This window comes from Coregonus lavaretus (genome assembly GCF_964263955.1).
Source record: "Coregonus lavaretus genome assembly, chromosome: 27".
NCBI lineage: Eukaryota > Metazoa > Chordata > Actinopteri > Salmoniformes > Salmonidae > Coregonus > Coregonus lavaretus.
This window is the reverse complement of record NC_140014.1, coordinates 26,395,921-26,403,586: the sequence shown is the minus strand read 5'-3', so window position 1 is coordinate 26,403,586 and position 7,666 is coordinate 26,395,921.

Sequence of the window (7,666 nt, the reverse complement as noted above, 5' to 3'; positions counted from 1 at the left end):
TGAATGGTCGTGAATTGAGCTCCCTTATTAAGGATTTTGTCAGTGTTCTCACACAGTAGCCTGGAGATTCCCTCTGATGAATCAGATAACAAGACATGTGAGGACATCCTCCTTTAAACTATTGGATTCTGTTAAACAGACAATTGTTATTTTTCACTTGATTTGAGGAGGCCGTACACAGAGCCTACATAACACTGCCAAAAGAGTGACATAATGCCTGAGGATTGATAACGTCATACTTATGCCAGTAGACATATAGTATGAAGCAGCAAAATATATTTAGAAAAAAATGGCTGAATTCATAAGACTTCTAATTTAAGCTGCCTGAAGGGAAGTGTACCAACCTGACCTCTGCCCTTGCCTGTCTGGGACTGTTACCGGCTTGGTGCCACTTCAAGCCCGGGGGCAGTGGCTGAATCACAGATCTTAATGAAGTAAACAATCATTTCCCTTACTGTACCTCACCAACATATCCTTCAATATAGCAGATATTTCATACTGTGCAAAACCTCAAATTAAAGGGAAATGTAAATGTACACACAAACACGCCACACACACGCACACACATATACACACACACACCTCCCTTAGGCAGCCTCAAAACTCCCAGAGCCAACACACGACAGTCAGCAGCAGGACATCTGGCACTCAAATCCCAGGGCTCCTAAAATACGGCTGAAATCCCCACACTGCTGATACCCAAACACTACTGAATACCTAGTGTTGCTGAAATCCCCACACTGCTGATACCCCAACACTACTGAATAGCTAATGTTACTGAAATGGCCACAATTGATATAAGAGCAGACTATACAGTATAGTCTTCTAAAGAAAACAGCAAGCATTGCACAGTCTGTCAACAGAACTACCTCACTGTGTGAATCTTCATTTCTGCTCGCCCTTAATCCTAAAATCGTTTCTTTACCTATTTGTTTCAGTGTTTTCTGCTTTTGAATGTGTCGACTGCAAACTCCAATAAGAGTGACCTCCCTAGAAACCCACATAGTCCTAAATATTATCCATAAATGAATTAAGTAGCTAAAAGTCAAATGTTGCGTTCAAGACCTGTTCAGATTAACTGTACGGTACTCTTAAAGGCTATGCTTGCATTGGAAAGTAAAGTGGTGCTTAACGAGGTTGTTAAACCATGGGTAGTGAGTATAATGTAGGCCCTCTATATAACACATCATTAATGTGGAGGTTAAGTTAGGGTGATAGAAGATACTATACTGATATTATTTTATTCTCTATTGTCTATAGTTGAAATTCTACAAATTCTCTGACACTTTCACATGCACACACATGCACTAAGGGTGCCTTCAAACTAGACAAACTGATGCGTAAAAACGGAACAACTCAATGTTTTCAATGGGAGCAGTGCGTTGGGCCAGGGCCTATTGTTGTGTTGCGCTGTTCATCAGAAAAGTTACAAGGACTTATCCGTCAACCAATTGAAAAGGTAGAACAGCGTTTTACAGAATAATTTCTCCCCAACCTGCCATGTTTTCATTTGAAGGCCCCTAAAGCATAAGGACAACATACAGTAGTATCCAGACTCACAGACATATACTCTACACAGACACACACTAATACATAACCCCTCTATGTCAGTACAGCTTACATTTGTCCACACACACACACCGTGCCAACTGGCCTTCAGGGGAAGCATAAACTCTCTTCCCTGATCTCTTTTAAGGTGGACTTCTGAAGGCCAGCCCATCGCCAGTGGGCAGAACTGTCGAGTGTCATTAGAACTTTTATCTCCACTCCTGCATCCCACTGTGCCCCCTTAACCAGTCAGCCTGTGTCCATCTGCAGATGTCAAGGGAGCTTGTCTTTATCTCCCTGCTATATGAGCTCAAAAGCATGGGTGCCTTACACTGAAAATACACGGCGGCTTGGAAAAGCTCAAACACGTGTTGGTTTAGCAGGGACTTGTCCTATCACCTTGATGTAAATCAAAGGTGTAAAACTCAAATCTTGGAGGGCTGAGTGTCAGCTGGTTCTGTTATTTATTTTCAATTCCTGTCCAATTAAAACTAGGCATTCAGTTGAGGGGAGTTACTAACTAAGCAATATCCTTGATTGATAAATCAATTTGGGGGTCTAGGCTGGGTTACTGGAAAGCACTTTGTGACAACTGTTCTGTTGGGAAGATAGAGGTTGGAAAGTAAGTGTATGGTTTCTGTGTGCTTGTTTGCACGGTCTTCCTGTGTGCAATAATGTAACAATTAAGTAGTCTATAGATTTGTGAACATGAAATGAGCCTACTGTATTTTTTCCAATATAAATGTTGTTATTTTTGGGGAGAGGTTAAGATTAACTTAGTCCTCCAATAAAGTAAGTTAGGTCGCATGAGTTTACCACAATCACAGCACCAACCACAACAAACCATAGCATCCACATAATGCACAGACTCAACACAACCGCAAACCTCAATGACCACAGTGAACATCCATACCTGCCACACAGCGAACACAACATGAGCGCAGACCACAAATCGAATGTAATTCTGCCTCAGCTCTCTTTGTCGACAGGCCATAGACACAGTGCAGTATGATCCATTTGGGACAGGATCCCGCCAAACGTAATCAACAGACTCCTTTGCCAGAGGAGAAGATGAGTAACCATGGCTTGAGAGAGCTCAATGCTCTGTTTATGTACCTCCTACCCTCTGGCTAGCCCTCTGGGCAACACTTATTTTGGAAGAAAAAAAAAGTGTATGAAACCAAACAGAAAATTAATTTTATGAATTAGCATATAATTTTGCAAATGTATTCAGAATACGCATCTATATAGAGTCTTAGGTACGTGTTTATTTGTAGCCAAGGTCACAGCAGAGTCGACTCATTTACATTAATTAGGCCCTGGATAAGTTTAGAATGTGAACAAAGACCTATGCTCTCTACCTTCCCTCCCTCTCACCTTTCCTCCACCTTACTCTCTCACATCACAATTTTCTCCTTCTCTCTTACTGTGTCAGCCTTCATCACTTATCTACTTCTTGCCCCTCTAAAGTAGCCTATTAGAAATCAAGGTAGTCTGAAGTTTTGTTCAGAAATAATCTTTCCTCTCTGGAGATGGGCGTTAGGAGTTGCAGAAATGCAGACTTCATCGGGGTCTTCCCAAATACTTGGCTGTCAGCCAGTTTACCCTGAAGATGAGAATAAATGGAATTGGACTGCATTGGTGTTTGCATGTGAGGCTTGGCTATCCTGATATAGCGAGCATAAAGTATGATATTTGAATGAGGTCTTCTCTCACAGGTCTCCTAACGGGTACACAGTAAGACACAGCTCTGGTGAAGAGAGAAAAAGAGGAGGAAACAGTGAAGGACAAAAACAGGAGATGTGAAATTCCCTTTTAAAGGCACACCAGTCAAGCGTGATCAGGGTGTTGATACAGTTGCCTAGCAACAGAGGATAGGTCTCCTAACAGAGGCTTTGATGTTGAAAGTAAGTGAACACCCCCTTTGAGTCGGGATTGTGTGTCTGGATTATCATTAGGATCATTTCATAAAATAAGAGGTGAGAGGTGAAAAGTCAACCATCCAACAGAGAGGCTTCACTTTGACTGCTGAGTGGGTATAGAATAGTCCTCCTAAGACAGCCAGGGTCATGTCAGCTACTCTTCGGTCTTCCTCTTATCTTCAGAGGACTCGTTCAGCCTTTTATTTACCATGGCCTCCCCTTCAGGGCCATCCTCCAAGGAAATTAGACATGCATTGAGATGGATGGTATTTTGTTAGAACAGACATCTCATTGGACCATTGGTGTCAGAACCATTTCAAAAGCAGATCAGATTTTCTATAGGAAATCACTGCATAGTAGCTCTGAAACAGAAAAGGAGAATGGATAACATGCCAGCTGACATTTAATAGGGTGGGGTCATGACCACCTCCTGCTCCCCTTTTATTTGTCCATACCCAGGGGGCCTAATGTAGAAGTACATGTACCTGTTGGCCAGACATCAGTAGCTTTGTTTGGCGGAGGGAGACTCAGAGCAGTTTGGAATGCTAATGAGTGGCATCACCATGGTGACATGCAGTTCTATCCATAGAGATCCTATTCCTAATTCTATGGTTCTATTCATGTTATTGCACTGACACCTTCTGGAGTGCGTCTGGCTGCATACTAATTTGACTAGCGTTTTACTCTCCCCTGCACCTATTATTGGCAGAGAAAACCACTGTAATTTTAGTTTACTGTCTGATGTATGATGAATAATGCAGGAGTTGTGGCATAGCCTATCATTATTGAACTGGTTCACAATTGACTGGCATGGTTAAATAAAATAAATAATGTTGTATACTGTCCAATGTAACCAGTGGAAAATGTGCTGTAAGGCAGATGTATCATTACTATTGATTGTGTTGTAGGCTGGGATTTCAAAGAAATGGAGAGGTACATTTTTGCTTACAATCTATTCCCTATTATTTACAATTCTAAGTTTTTTTTTTTTTAAAGATAGGTGAGCCTCCCCATTCCAGGCTTCTAGGCTAATCACTGCCTGGTTAGGCTCGCCTTCCTCCATTTTCAGGGATTCTACTGGGGATGGCTGTAGCCTTGTCCAAGATATGTTTCTGGTATCTTGCTAACTCCTTGTCACTCATTGTTTGGCATGACAATTCCATTAGGAGTTGGCAAGAAAGTAGAAACAGACCGGCACCAAGGCTGAATGGCTGCCAGTCAAACAGTCGCTGTCCACTTCAGTGGTTCTGAGTCGCTGATCGCTGCTATTGCATCTTGTTTGTTTAATCAACATCTGACCTTTTACTCTGTCCTGTGGCAAAGTGCCGCATACGGATAGTCATCAGCTTGGCTGGGTTGTGGGAACATTGAAGTAGAGTAATTTACAGTAAGTTGATTTGTGGGAACATTGAAGTAGAGTTACTAATTATCCATAGGTTGGTTTGTGAGAACATAATCCTATAGGTTGGGTTCTGGGGTTCTGGGAACGTTGAAGGAAAGTTGTTAAATAGCATTGTTTGAACTGTGAGAATATTGAAAGATATAGGCTCGCAAGTCACTATATAGATTTATGTTTATAGAAATACTTTGAAGGAGCTGTATCTTCAAAGTCAATATAGGCTAGCTAAGTCATGGCAGGGTAGGAACATATCCTATTGATAAGCATACTACTGATACTTCTATGCATATAGTTGTTGAAGCATGGATTTAGACTGTGTAGTATATCTTTTTTTTTATCCCAAACATTTTTGTTGTTGTTGAGAATGTTCAATTAGTGCAGATCAGTTAGTAGGCTATACGGCCATGTCAGCGGGTTAGATATGCAAGATGAGCGTAAAAGAACCACTGGTGCAGCACTCGCGGAAGACCTTTTCCTCTGGAAAAGAGTAGGCTACGCAGGCTCTCTCAACTCATATTACAGGTCTACTCTATCCTCGCCAGGCTTACTGGAGCACAACACCATAAAGATAATGTATGCATCACTTAAATGCACCGATTGGTAGAATTTAACACCAATTCGGAAACATCTGTAACCCTACCTATACCCGTTTAATGACAAAGGTGGAGCAATTGCGTTTTTACTATTTTCCAGACCTAGTTCCGATTATTTTTTGTGTTCTTGTTGAAAATTAACTGTGGGGTTTCCGCAATATGTGCCAAGCTTCTGCTGCAACATGTCAAAGGCAAAGCGATGAATGAGTGGCTGTTGCTTGCTCTTCTCGGAGTCTGTTAAATTTGCACTGGACTAGAGAGGAAATGAATGACCGAGGAGCTTTCGGTGGTTCTGAATTAGGGCAGTCGGTGACTAGACGTTTATGGTACTAAACAAGGGTGAAAGAATTGAAGATGATAGGCCTACTGGATGTTTTTAATTAGCTGCTACCCGTAGCATTTGTGCCAGAGGATTCATGCGCGGTTGTCACTGTGCAGACACAATCTAGGCCTACCCAATTTCTTGCAATATTGTTCCTTTAGACGCATAGAACGGCAAAACCTAGTGTAGCCTCATTTGTTTAGTGTAAAGGATTCCCAGCGTAATATCCTACCCTTATAGCCTGTAGGGAGCATACAGTATTCTCTTGTATTTCAGCGGGCAATGTCACTTAAGTCGGGCTACTGCATCTAATCGTTTTCATTCTAAATGAAACGGCAATATTCCTTCATAAATATTTTTCAAGCAGCAAACATTATAATAAGCCTCAGCATCAGAATGTCCACCATCTACTTCACATTGAAAATGTAATTATTTAGAGTATAAAAGTTGAGATACTGTGCATTTTGTTTAATATGTATCATGTAGGCTATATTCTTGCCTACAGAGCAGATTTCACATAAATGCTGCAAAAAGGACCTTAATCTGAGTGTCTTCATGGCAATATCATCTGTCACTCCAAGAGCAAGAGATATGATTTATGAGTTTGATCCTTAAAACTAATTGTCCAATATATCTCTGTGGGCCATAAACTAATTAAACTCAAGGTAAAAGCACACAGTGTGCATAATGGTTATCTGTGAATTTAGTAAAGGAATGAATGGATTAATAGATGAGTAAATGAATGAATGAATGTAATGGGGCATTATGGCACTACAGTTGGCTCTGTCCCTTGTATTGATAACAACCATGTTTGGCATAATTGTATCTCTCACCTCCCACTGGGCACAGATGTCAGTTAAAGGTCTAGTTTTTATTTACATTTGGTTGAGTTTTCAACCAACGGGAATTCAATGTGAAATCAACTAAACATGTCACCATGTTATTGAATTTATGTTAAAAGGTTGGTGAAACAAATCCGAAATGGCCTTAAATTGATGAACCTTTGCAAATCCAATCAGTTTTCCACGTTGATTTAATGTCATCACATAGATTTTGTGGGTTGAAATGACGTGGAAACAACGTTGACTCAACCAGTTTTTGCCCAGTGGGCTTGTATTAGATTGGTTCAGCTACAGTAGTTTGCATCAACATTGCATGGCTTTGATCAGCACAGCGTATTAGTCCTTCATAATGTCTGATGGTTGGGGTTTTTGTGTTTGCCAGTACTAGTGAGCTATATCGATTCAACTCACTCACTGTATTCAATTGAAAGAACCTGGCCACTGACTTATTGATCCTTTGGGTTCCCATGAGCATCCAGCCCTGTTTTCCCAGCCCTGTTTTCCTAATATTTTCTGGCATCCAGCTGGAGGGTTAGGCTAATACTGATGGGCCTTCTGCTGCCACTGCTGAAATGGAGGCTTCAAGACAAGGTTGCCCCTTAGTGCTGGTCTAGGGTCAGTTCTGGATGTTACAGCTCTGTTAAGTTGCCTCCAATCAATGGATCAATCAATAGGCCTGTAGCAGTAGTCACCATCCCTGGTCATATTCCAGCCCAGCACCAACACACTTTCAACTATTCAATTTCTCATCGAAACCTTCACCAGTGGAATTGTGATACTGGAACAAAAGTCTGCACAACCAGTAACCCAGGACCACTGTAAGCTGAAGTTGAAGCCCTCAACAATATGCTACCATACAATTTGCTTAATTAATGTGTTGTGCTATATTTACACTACCAGTCAAAAGTTTGGACACACCTACTCATTCAAGGGTTTTTCTTTATTTTTACATTGTAGAATAATAGTGAAGACATCAAAACTATGAAATAACACATATGGAATCACGTAGTAACCAAAAAAGTGTTAAACAAATAAAAATA